The 13,317-nt window shown below is 47.1% G+C and overlaps 1 protein-coding gene across 3 annotated transcripts in view; it reads right to left on the reverse strand.

Moving 5' to 3' along the window:
* LOC121088784 (cat eye syndrome critical region protein 2) overlaps positions 1–13,317 on the reverse strand; it is a 102,623-nt gene that overhangs the window by 81,784 nt on the left and 7,522 nt on the right. Inside the window, exon 1 of one of the 3 annotated variants that reach the window (XM_040595346.1) lies at positions 8,052–8,124. The exons of the other annotated variants lie outside the window; for them this stretch is intronic. The gene's annotated coding sequence lies outside the window, so the exon portion shown is untranslated. Of the gene's footprint in view, positions 1–8,051; positions 8,125–13,317 lie in introns of those variants that run through there. 3 annotated transcript variants of the gene reach the window in all.

Genomic DNA, 13,317 nt, shown 5'->3' on the forward strand with positions numbered 1-13,317 from the left:
GTGGATAACCAGCAGCCAGAGATGGAGATGCACGGAAGGAACCAGGGCCCCAACCTGGAGCTCTGGAGCACAAACTGGGGGCGAAGGAGCCTTTGCCCTCTGTGCTTCAACTGACGCAGTAACTTGTGGGGCCTGTCCACGATACAATCTGGGACCGCATGCCAGTCTGCCTTGGCTTCACTTATGCTCTTTCCCAGCTCCCACAATAGCTCATGAACAGTTATGTTGCCACAGCTGAGGAGAAACACGTGTCCCGAGCTGCTTCAGAGGATAGCACTGCTACCAAGCTGGTTACACGGAGACTTCTTGTGAGAAATGGTGCATAAGCAACTCACCCAGAGCCATAAGTCAGTCTGGATTTCTGCAACAAAGATGAATGCTGAGACTGAACATGCAACTCTAATTCAGCATGTTTCTGCTGGCAAAACCTACCCTTATTCCTTTATTCCTACACCTCTTCCACTTATTTGAGTGGAGAGCCAAAGACTTCACACCTGCCTTGCCACAGACATGGCGCTACACCCTCACTTAACCAAAATACTTCCTTTCTTTTCCCGTAGCAGCCCCATCTCTCATGTCCTGCCCACCTTCAAACTTCTTCATCAAACAAGGTGAGAACCACTTGGACAGCAGTTTCATTGAGTGCACAGCCTTGGGTTACACCATTTGCCTTACAGAGTGATCACTGCCATTCTCCCATGGAAAAAGCAAGTAATCCTGTGATTAAAACCAATCATCATCTGCAGGTACAAGGCAATGGATTAAAGGCTGCACAGACAACTGTAAATCTACAGTTTCCTGTCAAGTAATTTAATTTGTAATCATTTAGCATTATTTCAACACAGAAAACAATAAAGTACAACACACACCTCACTATCATTTCATGGCAGTGGTTTGAAGCAGCCACCCTCTGTACCACCGCTACCACTCGAGCTCAAGTATAAAATACCCTAGTAGGCAAGCAGACAATATTGGTCTTTGAAGCCCTCACTGCCTGACAGAAACCATGAAAACCATGCAGGAACAGCCCCGTTTTATGGACGGCCTACCCAAAAGCAAGCAGTTAAAAGTAGTTTTTCTCACCCCAGAGCCAACAGATCGCTCTTCACCCAGTTACGTTGTGATTAGCATTTGAATTTTCATGGTATTGCTATTGCTCACAATTGCCCTGTTAAGAAGTCTGAGATTCTGCTTCTAGCTGTTGACATTTTCTCTACTTACAACAGCATTGAGGGTAAAGCATTATGAACATTAATTAGGCATGCTGATATTTTCAATATTAAAATGAAAGTCAAAAAATGAGGTTTAAGTTTGATGTATTGTTTTGAACTGATGCACTCAGTTCCTCTCCATCACCCATGGAGAAAGAAACACCTTCAGAATGATTCAAGCCAGTCTAAAATAGACTCCTCTCATTTCTCAAAGATCAATTGCTTTCTACTGACATTGATGAACCCCTGCATGGTCAGTCTGATATGACAGTCCACTTTGAATGCTGAATTATTCTTGCCCTTCTCCTCATCCCTGCTGCTCATTCCAACTCCTACACCACAATATGGCTGACAACTGTTTGCTGGGCCACTCTATAAGCAAGCTCATAAGAGTAATCCAGGCAAAAAAATAACTGGAGAAAAGGGGAGTTGAGGTGGTGTTTTGGGGTTTTTTATCCACCGGACAGATCAGCTCCCCGACCTATTTGAGTGTGGCCCCACAGAGTTGTGCTGGCACACCTAAGAAAGTGCTGATAAGGATGCAGGGACTGAATATTCACCTAGCTTTCAGGCACACAGAAGTAGATGAAATGACCAAGATATTAAAAAAACCCAAAGGCCAGAACTCTTGGCCTCTCTGTTCTCAATAAAAACAAAAATATCTTCCTGTCTGGTCTAAGCCATTTCTGTCAAGGCAACTGCTGCTATTTTGTGTGTTCCTTACCCACAGGTCCCATTTGGAGGGCTTGCATAACAACTTCTGAAGTGAAGTATCAGTGCACAGGCAACAACCATCCCTCAAAAGGCAAACTATTCCCTGCAGAATGAGAAAAACAACTGGCAGGTTCCAACCCTGTCTTATTACCAGTTCAAGTGGAATTTCAAAAACACACCAGCAAAAGGTGTATCCCTGCCTTCCTTTCGCACCCTTGCTTCCCAGTTCCCCTTCTGCCCAAGCTGAATTTCAGCAAACAGGTTTTAGACTGTGCTTTGCTAAGTGTTCTCTTAAAACAATTCTTGTGAGAATTCTGCTCTCTTTTTTGAGGGGTGGGAAAAAGAACCGAGAAGAGCATTATGCATTCTTTAGACCACGGTTAACCTAACCTACTGCGGGTGACAGCCTCAATCCAAGCAAGAGGTTGGACTAGAGACTTCCAGAGGCTCCTTCTGACTATATATTTTTATTACTTTATATTGGGATTTCCTCACCAGCCTTTCCTGAAATCAAGTCTTGACTGGCCTTCCTTTCATAATGGTCTTCACAGATCACACCTTCAAGGTCTCAGTCTCCATTTAGTGTTACTTCTCTCTGTTCAGATGCCTTCTTTAGCTCTGTTCTCCATGTATGACATAACACAAAACCAGGTGCACACCACAACCGGCCGGGAAAAGCAACGAGCAAAGCCATCACATCCAGGGTACGGCACCAGTGCAGCAATACTCCACCCATCATGACCAAAGGAATGTGATGAACAAGCATTGGGGAATGGATGCATGTGTCTATATGAATGCTAAGAGGTCCACACAAAGGTGCAGTTGAGTAACAGTCAACACACCTTGGACCTTTTGATGGAAGGAGGTGGCATTAATGAATGAACCTGTCTCCAAGATGCAGCAGGTGCCACTCCCCATCCCGCTTCTTATTACAGCTAGGAAAAAGTAGAAAAATAAATCAGGAAAATAAGGAGGTTCCTTACTTCCCAGCTATAAGGAGAAAGGACAGCAAAGGATTCCTCCTCTTCAGCTGCAGAGGAACAAGCCACTCTTCTGGTGCCACAGGTCAGACCTCGTCATCCCTCCTACAGGGGGAGGAATGGAGACACTCACTTGCCCTCTCTCTGGGCAGAAGTCCCAGACTACAAATAAGAGGTTGTTTGTGGCAGCTGGGTATTTGTCCTACAAGAGGGCTCTGCCCTAGGTAATGTCAAGCATCCACCTGTTAACCAGAAAACATCACAGAAGAAAACATCACCCAAGTAAACTTGTCCCTCTGCTCCTAAGGAACACAGAAAGACCACACTGTTCAGCACCTCCTACCCATGCCCTAGCTCCTCACCCTGCCCCTGCCAAGCCACCAGGCTAGGCCAGGGCTAACATGTGATGTGGTAACTTCTCTGTAGTACACCCAGCTAACTCCTCAACATGCAGGCACATCCTCTTGGCTCAAGCGTGTACAGCCCTGCTAAATTTTTTGGGTGGCAGCAGGGAAGAAAGCACTCAAAAAACCAGAGAAGATGGGGAACTTGCAGAGCCCCAGCCATTTGTTCAGCTCAGACACAACTTCAAGCACTGTCGTAATTGTCTAGAAATCAAACAAGCGGTTGATAGCACCAATTTACACCTTCCAGTATAACAATACCTTCATCTCATCTCTCCCCATTCTCTCAACAGCTTAACATATTGGCACCATGAATGACTTCTCTCCCAGAGAGCAGACAAACAGCAATACGGAGGGCAGCAAGGAATGAAGAGGTACACAGTGCCCAAGCCTGAGAAGAGAGGCAGCACGAAGTACTGGCAGTTATAAAATCTTGTACTAGGATAAAAAAATTAGGACTTGACTTGAGACAGCCAATAAGATGAAACTAGTCTAGGGAAAGATTTTTTACTCAGACTCAAAACACTTTTTGTTAATAGCTACAAGCTGAGATATTTTTTTTTTTAGACTGACCTTTCACCAAAGAATACAGTGCCCTGTATTCTTCAAATAGGGGGGAAAAGACATATGAGCAGTTTAATCAAACTGGGGGAAGGTTAAAAAAAAAAAAAACACCTTCAATCTTTCTTCAGAATAAAGAAGCAGTAAAGACAAGTAAGTTCTTATACTTGTTACCTCTTTAACCTTTTTGTGTAAACTTAAGTTTGCAAGTTCAACCACATGCAACAGTCTTGCATTACAGGAGCATGTAAGACTGTTCCTATAGCACTCCATATTCAGTGTACAGATTGGGTAACACATGGAGCAGCAGTCAGCTCTACTTAACAAACAGCGGATATCCCCAAAAGAAAACTTTGATTTCAGTTTAGACACTGCTTTCTGCAATTACAGCATAAATCTGGAGTACATAGACTTGCACCCGCTGGACTTGCTCCAAATTTGCACCGCTGTGACCGAACACAGCATTATGCTTGACAGGGGGAGGAACAGGGCAAAGGCTTTTCCTTTATTCAATACACTGTTTTATTAAAGTAATAGGACTGTGGATGTGAGATTCCCAGGATCAAAGCAAAGCCAAGCTTGTGGACTGGCACCATTCTATTAGATCAGCAGCTACAACCCGAATAAGTGAACAGCTTCTGGATTCAGCGCTCTTGGTTTTTAGTGTGTCATCGTCATCTGTCCCCACCCCCCCAGCTTGTGTTTCCATTTAAAACAATTTTTAAAAAAATTATCCTTGCCTGAAAAGAAGGCTAATTACCCTTCACGGTGACACTGCCCATCTACCTTATGCTTCATCTGGAGGAGTAGCTGCAGCTTGGGCACATTCCCAACAGGGAGAAGCCTCAGGCTTTGCCCCTCGCCAGAGCTCGGGAAGGCTGGCTGCTGGGAAAGGAGCAGTAATCCCAAACCAGATAAGCCAGCCAGCCTTCCACCCCAGCCCAAGGGCCTTCACCTCCAACATTGAAATGCTAATCTGACTTTGTAAACCCATAAACAAAAACAAAGAGGAGGACACAAGAGGTAAAAAGCCTCCCTGAACTCCATCCCCAAACAGAATCTCTGGCATTCAGGCTCTGTCCTACCGAGCATGATTTTACCCACAGGAGTGGGTCCCATGAGCGCCAGTACCAAAATTGCTGGCAGGCAAGCATCTTTATGGTCAGATGCATTTAAATGGCCACTTCCACCACACACTACAATGTCCTTTGTTTCAGAAATGTCCTCAAAAAACAGCTTTTTACTGCAACAACAGGCCAGGCACAGACCTGCTAGCCTTACTTATTGTCCTTTTACAGCAGGACACCATCAAATATTAATAATACTAAAACCTGACTGGCTTTTGCAGCTGGGCTCCAGCTTGACCCTGTGTGTGCTGAACGCACATTCCCCACCTCCCCCAGACCCACGGTTTTAAGAGCAATGGCTGCCCGCTTGCTCACAAAATGGCAGCAGCACCCTCCCTGAGACCCCAGCTCCGGACTCGGAGGTGGGCACCACAGCTCTGGGTCTGCCACAGGACAGCATGGGGCCTGTCGGAAGGACAGCAAAGGCCAGCCGGTGGGGAGAACAGGCCCGATGGTTTCCCTTAGAGGGAGAGTCACTAAATCTCAGGGGTCAACAGGGACACATGATCAAGACTCACCAAGCCTCCTCTCTGCTTACCCTGCTCTTCTTTCAGACTGTTGGCATACCCACATCTCTATGGAGTCAACATGGGATCATTTCTCACCAACAAATGCTCCCTACTGGAGGGAGCACTACAACCACCTAAATACCCTGAAAGCTGTCCTTTTGTTTCCCATCCTCCCTGTTTTCTTCTGTCTCCTGACCTGTTTTGGCAGGCATTTTGGACGGCCTATCATGCGGAGCCCAGATTTTAAAGACAAAGCAGTAGCTCAGAAGCTTCTGAGGATCACTGCTGATGGTCCCCTGACTCCCAAGGGCACTGCTGCTACCACCAGTCTTCAGGGGAGAAGAGGACAGATCCAGCAACACACACCACGGGGAAAGCCATCCTGCATGCCACGAATGGAGGAGCAGCAATTTCCTACTGGGGTAGCTGAAGCCAGCCGTGGGTAACTTAGGCCAGAAGGTCCAAGAGCCCTTCTCTGCCAAGTTTAGCTTTGGATGACAGTGAAATGTGCTTAATTTGACAGTTTCATTTTAACATGTATGGGCAAAGTCTAGAAGGAGATTGTGGCAGCAGCAAGGGAACAGAGTTAGATTATTACAAGGTAGTTTTCCTGTTGCCTCAACCTAGTGTTCAGTACTAAAAAGGGACACAAAAAAATTATAGATGTGACTCTCCATCCTTGCGATGAAATAATTGAACACAGAGTGTCTCTAACATGATAACAATATTCTTACAGGTTATAAAAATTAGCCTTTCACTGTGAATTTCAAACTCTACACCACACCTCTAGCATTACAGAAGCTGAAAGCCTGGGCAACAGCATTAGGGCTGGAAAATGTGAGGTTGGAAAACACAGGGAAGCTTTCTGATCATTAATCTTCACATTTTTTTCAAAAAATCTGTAGTAAAGGAAAGTTATGGCACCGTTACGACTTCGTGTCCTCCTCAAACTATAGGAAACACACTTGTATTCCTGTGAGCCTGTGCAAAATGCAGTTCCTCAAGCAGCCACTGAAGCAGTAGAGAGAAACAGGTGGTCAACAAGTTTCATTAGTGGAATTCTGTTAAATGCATGGAGACATCCTGGCTTGTTTGGGGCCTTGTGCCAGTGGAGACAGGGAAGAACATCAGCAGCTCTCCACTTCATTGTTTCTCCTAAAGAACTGTGAAGTGCATCTTTCTCCACTAATACTTTGCTCTTCATTAGGCAATACAAAGCCATCAACTGGTTTACAGCATGTGGTGGGGCACCAACTTCCATAAGCCCAGTGCATTCTCTAGGCTTTTCAGGGACAAGATTTGTTGGTGGAGCACTGCCAGACATACTAATCACCTATCAGGTACGTCAAAGGTCAACTGAACTGGAGCGTGTAACAGTGTGTCATCTTCTCCTCTCCAGGCTCTCGATAAGAAAGACCACCTTGGCAGTCCAGCACTGGCTTCTTTGTGACCATCACACCCCTTTCTGCTCACAGTCCCCACATTGGGGAAGCTGCCCTCTCTATTTCACAAAAGTGCACCCCAGGCACGCAGGGCAGTGAAGGGTTAATTTAATTAGTTCTGTGTGTGCTCAAAGAATTACAGGCAACTTCATTTAATTATTAAGTAGCCAATCAGGTAATCTCTGTATCTGATTAGCACGCTAATGAAATAATGTCTTCCAGTTCAAAGCTGTCATTCCAATCAGGAGACAGCCCTTCAGCTAGAAGGAAAAGCTGGCCAGGTTTCCATGGGCTCAAGGCTTTGGATTTTGGAGAGGGAATGGGAGCAGGGAGTAGAAACCTTTCTGCCTTCCCTCTCGTTTTCTCTGCCTCTGCATAGAACAGTGCAGCTACCCCTTCCAGATGGGTGGCCACATTGGCTCCAGAGAGGCTCCTCGATGCTCCAGGCAGGCATCCTGGTCCTGGTCACCCCCACGATGCATCCCTTTCTTCTCGCTCCCAGATGCCCAGAGAGACTTCAGTCGACCAGAGCCCTAAGAGCGCCAGGCTGTTAAGCGAATTGCCTAGGCACTGCCAATTGAGAGATCTGCTAAATATGTGGGGCATGGCTCTGCTATTGTCCACATGGGATAAGAGTCACACAGCAAAGCCATTATAGCACTAAGAGGAAGCCAGAAACCCGCCTCCCTCCCCCACACCACGCTCTGCTCCTGTGTCATATGCAGTTATTTCCAGCCTGGGGAAAAGTGCAAGGCGGCAGCTGTCACACGAGGCAAGGACTTGCCCCTTTTAAACAGGGATTTCAGGACTAAATGACCCATTACAATTAACGCAGCTGCAAGAACTGGGACACTTACACAGAGCCCGAGAGGGGCTTTGGGAGTGGAGGAGGAAAGGAGCAGACAAGCAGAGGGTTAAGTATCAAACTTCCAAGACCTGGCATGGAGTCTTCCACCCCTTTTCAAGTATTAGCTCAGCTGTCCGCTTGCAACTGCTACCGTTCAGCCTAAGCCCGGCAAGGCAGCAAAGCCGGGGGTGCAGCCCAGCCCACGCCCGCCACACCACCTCCTCCACACCACCTCCTCCACGGGCCCCTTACTCACATGGCTGCTCCTGCTCAGACCCAGCTCAGAGACCCCCTTTCCCAAAGAGCAGCACTGGCTACTCCACCACTCAGCAGTGGCACGGCTGCTTTTTGCATAGCTGCACACATGCAAACTTTTAATTATCTAGCCCAGGCTTATCAGAGGAGCTGCAGCAGGATGTGGTTCAGCACAGCCAAACCATCCCAGCATTTATGCAAGGAGCCCGACAGATGTTGCTGTCCAAGCCTGTGCTGCTGCATCTGTACTGCTGTGTGTCCTCTACTGCCGGTTTAAATGCTAACTCAGCTCCAACTGCCACAGCTGCCAGCGTGCCTTTGCATTTCTGAGCGCGAGATCACCTTCCCGGTGACACTTCCACTCTCCCGGCGCATTTACCAGGAAAAGAGCAGAGCCACCAGGACACTCACACCAAACATCACTAGTTTTGTTTAAGTCCCTATGCTGAAAACAAATACAGAGAGAATCCCAAGAGGAAGCAGAAAAATTGCAAGCAGTCCCCAGCCAGCCAGCCAGCTGGCTTTCTATGAGAACACTTAAGTGTTGACACTTTTTCTTGACCCTTTTTTTCCTGAGCATATCCCATGAACAAAAAACAGCGCTGCTGAGTGGAGAGACATCTCTCCTCTCCTCTCTGCTGACTACAGCCATTGCAAATGAAGGAAACCGGTTAGATCAAGAAATTCAGGCTTGGACAGCACAATGAAGCATCCACTAATAATCAATCCCTTCGCAACAGCCTTCCTGCCAACTGGCTATGAACTAGGCAATCATTATAAATTGTAGTTACTCCTCCAAGGAAAAACAACACAACATCATATGGCAGTCCATGCTCATCCTTTAATTCTCAAACCAGTCCCGCTTACAAAAGACAAGTCTCTCTAACTGCCTGTCCTGAGAAAAACTCAGCCCTGAAATCCAAAGCTGCATTCATCCCAGCTCGTGCTTCACTTGTCAAAGGAGGAAAAAAAAACCACAAACCAACCACGAAAACCCCCAAAAGTGGTCAAACTTGTGTCATTACATTTAGCAGAAAAATCTAAAAATGCCAAGGGGGTGAGTTTTTTTGCCTACGAAGATGCTACTGTCGCCCCCGTATTTCTGGCATCCCGCTAACTTCCAGAGGCGCACGCAGGAGAACCTGCCACAGCAGAGCCACCCCGACACTTATTAACCAGCGCAGATGCAATTCGAGCCTGACTTAAGCAGAAGCGACTGAAGCGGCCACCTGGGGACCCGCATTCCTTGACAGCTCCACCGCCCTGCACATTCCAGCCCCCTCATCTCCCAGCCCCGATACCAGGTCAGGGAAGCACAGCATGACCTGATCTCCACCTCTGATAGCACCAAGCCCTGTCCCGTCCCCTCTTGCCACCCTTGCAGCAGTCAGGCCATGTGGGCCACCTCACCCCTCCCCACTGACAAGCACAGAGCAAGGATACAGGATACCCACCCACGAATGTGAAGGGACTCCCTCTCAATGCCACTGCTATTTGCGGCTCAGCCATCATCCAAAACTTCCCAAAATGAGAAAGTCCAGGCATTTGGCAGGTCAGACATTTACTACAGTGAGTAGTTTGTTCTGCCGAGGGACTCGTAACACCCTCCCAAATTACACATTGCCCTTTACGGGATGCCGCAGCAGCTGGAATCAGCTCCCTTCTCACATTCCTTAATAAGCACTTCCATCGGAGAGCAGGGGGGATGCAGGGCATCAGCTGCAGTTAATCATAACCAAGAGCTGGGCTGCCTTTCCCCATGCTCTGCAGCACTATCTGCAGTCTAAGAATATCCAGCACCACCTGCCCTGCTGGGGCACAGGGAGCCAAGTGGTCCGAGCTCCCAGGCATTACAGGTCTCCCTGTTACAGGAGACTTTCACTCTGCCTCCCCCAAGCAGCAGCCTTCAGTGGGGCCCCTCGATAGCTGGTTGAGATCCTACAGATCATGGAAAGATAATCCATTGCACTACTAATGCACTACTGCAGCTGTCCATGGAGAAAATCCCCTTTCAACCAAAAAAAAAAACCCAACCCCTCAAGCTCTTTGATCCTCTCCAACACACAATTATCTTAAGGGCAAAATAGTCTTCTGTGCCTTGGCACCTTGTATTGGGCTGAAAGAAAGGAAATCGAGACTGCTACTCTCTGTTTATTCTACATGGCTGCCCTGTCCGACAAGGCAAGCTGCTCCAGCCTCCTCAGCACAAGCAAGCAGATCTTGATGCATAGATACCTGCATTGCTGGGTGACCAGAGCATAAGGGAAACTTTTCTGGGGAAAATGGCTTGGTTGTGCTTTTTTTTTTTTTTAAGCCTAAATTTCTAAGAAAGCTAATAAAATTTTACCCTATTTTGGTTTTGTGCAAGACTGTCAGCTACAGTGAAGTTTAATTGACTTCACCTTTACAATCAGGTTTGACTTTGGAAGGAACAATTTAAAGGATCACCAATTTCTATTTAAACTTCTTCTTGCCAGAATGCTCTTACAAAAGAAAGAAGAGCTATAGCAAGCTTTGATATAGCACCAAAAACAAACCCCAAAACCCTTTCACAGAGGCTGATAAGGGAATTCTTCCCCAGGTGCCCCCCTTGCTGCATGACCTCGTTACCTGTGCAGTCTCACTCCACCTGCTACCCACGGCCTGCAGTGCGATAAGCATTTCTTTCAGCAGAAGTGTCAGCTATAAAAAGTCCTTCCCCTCCCCGATGCCTGCTTCCATTCCTGTGCCACTGCTTCAGTCATGCTGGTACAACCCTTTTGTGGGGCTGTGGAGGGAGCCGGCCGGGAGAACCGCTCCTGGGTAGACATAGCTCACTTGAAAAAGTGTTGTGGTTTTTAATCCGGGTGAGCAGTTTTACTGCCATCCGTGACGGGTGGCAGGAGCTGCCGTGGGAAGGCAGCTTGAGAATTGATGTCCCTGGGTTCCACCAGACACTGCTCATGAGTCCACACTAACAACACGGGGAAAATGGCCATGTGATGTCAAATACTCCAGTGAAGAATACAAAAACAGGAACGAAAAAAAAAGTCACTTCACTAATGCCCTGAAATCCTATTAATTTCAGAGGTACTCACAACTGGCACTTTATGCAAGTTTTTTTTAGAAAACTCACCTAAAAATCTCAACCAAGTGCTACTCCTTGTGAACATTTCTCCATCAATCACCCATTAATAACTTCTGAATTCTTGGCTGACTCAACCAAAAGCAAGAGGAGCGCTGGAGTCTTAGACATGCAGTTTCTATAGAGTGCTCACCACCATACTTGGCCCCTGCAATCATCCCAAACATGCTTACATGCCAATGCACACATGCGGCCTGGGAGCTGTATGGAACAAGGCATGATCTTTGTGAGAGGGGAATGCAGGAGAAAAAAAAAAGTAAAGGGAGGCACTGAGAAATGTCAGATACAGAGACAAGAAGGGCTGCCGTCCTCCACATTCAGACTGGGAACCCTTCTGAAAACAGGACTCACTTTTACTCGCAAGCACAGTGCAGCTTGCATTTGAAAATACATTTCACTTTTACAGAGCGCCTTTAATGTTACTTATTCAGGAGTCAAGGAGCAACCTATGTGCTGAAGGGTTAGGCCTAAGCGAGGTCTTAAAATACTACAGAAAAGCATGGAAGGGGTCTTGCTTGCTGTTGTTTTTTTTTTTTCTCGGTTATTTTTCAGCGTTTGAACCTTCGCAGCACACCAGAAGAGGGAGCCTTCGACTCCTCTCCCATGCTCATTTGTTTTATATTAGCAACAATGACAAGCTCTATTAAGAGTCAAGCTCTTTAAATGAACTCTCACCCTTTGCCTCCTAAAACAAACAAAAAAACCCCAAGCAAGAATCTAAAACCCTACAACCCTCTTTGCCTTGTGTTATGGATATACAGATATTTTTGGTGCCACACAACTGCCTGTGTATGGGGCTCACCAAAAATGAGAAAACTAGCTCTGCCTTCCAACCCTTTGACCACGCAAAGCTCCAGCCCCTTTACAGCAGCCTTAGCTGGAGAGAAAGAGCCAGAGAATTAATGGCTTTACCAATGAGGTCAAAAAAGACCCTCCAGAGCTCCTTTACATTACCAGCCCCAGCAACCAGAACTAAGCTAAGGCTAAAGTCTTAAGAGCCATGGCAGATTGACCTGGCAGCTTGTGGCCACCAAAAACATGAGGTCCCGCTCCCATCACAAGACTACAACACCCTCAAAAGCCCAGCTACGATGCAGTGAGCAGCTAGGCTGGTGCCAGGGAAGGGCAGACCACAAGAGTCCAAAGTGTGGCAAGGGCTTGAAAGGGAGCGAGATCTTCCTTGTGGTAGCTCCCAAAACCAAAGCTCTGGATTTCACTGCTCCCTCAGCAGTGCATGTGCCCTCCTTCCCACCAGGCTGAACACACCAATGTAAAAACCAGCAAAGACACACACACTGCTGCTGAACTAAGCTACGTTATTACAGGGAAGAGCTGAACCAGCATAAGTACATCTAGGGTGAAGAGCTTGCACTGCTTAAACCAGATGAGTTCTAAAACTACATTAAACTGGTGGTCTGACCTAGGGCAAAGGTGGCCTGAGGACCCTTATACCCCTCATGTTTCAAATAGTTCAGTATTAGCTCTACACACTGCCTTCTCCAGCCAGCCCTCAGCAGCCCTACTCTAGATAACAGCAGCATAACTTTTTCAGTGGAAAGCGTGTGTTTTAGCTAAGCATTTATAGGATATAAAAAGCTTGTCAAGAAGTTGAGCCAGGTCTGAAAGGAGTTGCCACGTTGGGCTGCGAGGCCACCTCCAAGCAAAGCAAAGACCTTGACTGCCATCAGCCTGTAGTGTCAAGTTATTCCCCTGTCCCCAGTAAAGGCAGGCTTAAAAGCCCCCCAAAAAACCCAGAAAAATGTGTTTTCTGGCAGTAAGCAAACTGCACTAGCACCACTTGCCCCCATCAGCTGTTTTCTGTTCCTCACACAAAAGGCTGCAAACCCCTCCTAATTGCAGGAGCCCTCCACCTAACAGACCCTGCTCTCAGGGCCCTCCTCCCCAGGAACTGGGAGAGAACTGGGGCACAATAGGAAGGAGACCGGCTAAAGGGAATAGATCTGTTAAATTAACGCATTTTCTGTCAACCAAATCAGCTGCCCCTAGTGCTATTGTTGGTGAAACAATGGAGACCCCAGGAATGGGCACCCATTAAAAGGAACAAGCCTGCTGAAAGGATACACTCTGAGGCACAGCCTTGTGTGTTTAACAGGATTCTCTACTGTAAGGAAGGAGGAATCAC

The sequence above is a fragment of the Falco naumanni genome, chromosome 5 (genome assembly GCF_017639655.2).
Source record: "Falco naumanni isolate bFalNau1 chromosome 5, bFalNau1.pat, whole genome shotgun sequence".
Taxonomy (NCBI): domain Eukaryota; kingdom Metazoa; phylum Chordata; class Aves; order Falconiformes; family Falconidae; genus Falco; species Falco naumanni.